Source organism: Gavialis gangeticus, unplaced genomic scaffold, assembly GCF_001723915.1.
Source record: "Gavialis gangeticus isolate Ggan-Ray unplaced genomic scaffold, GavGan_comp1, whole genome shotgun sequence".
Lineage (NCBI taxonomy): Eukaryota > Metazoa > Chordata > Crocodylia > Gavialidae > Gavialis > Gavialis gangeticus.
The window spans coordinates 67,734,241-67,734,456 of NW_017729022.1; positions in this window are offsets into that span (position 1 = coordinate 67,734,241).

Sequence of the window (216 nt, forward strand, 5' to 3'; positions counted from 1 at the left end):
GAAGGTCGAAGCAGGCTATAACTTTGGCATTTCTTGTCTGATCTTGATGAAACTTGCAGGAATGGTAGCTCCTGAGGAGCCCACAAAGCCTGCCAGCTTTCAACAAGATAGGTTCAGGGGGTGCAGAGAAACTGTACCCCAAATTCTTGAGAGAAAACCTCCTGTGACTCCTGTGTGGAAAGCCACAGGGAGCTCACAACTGCAGACTTGCTAGCC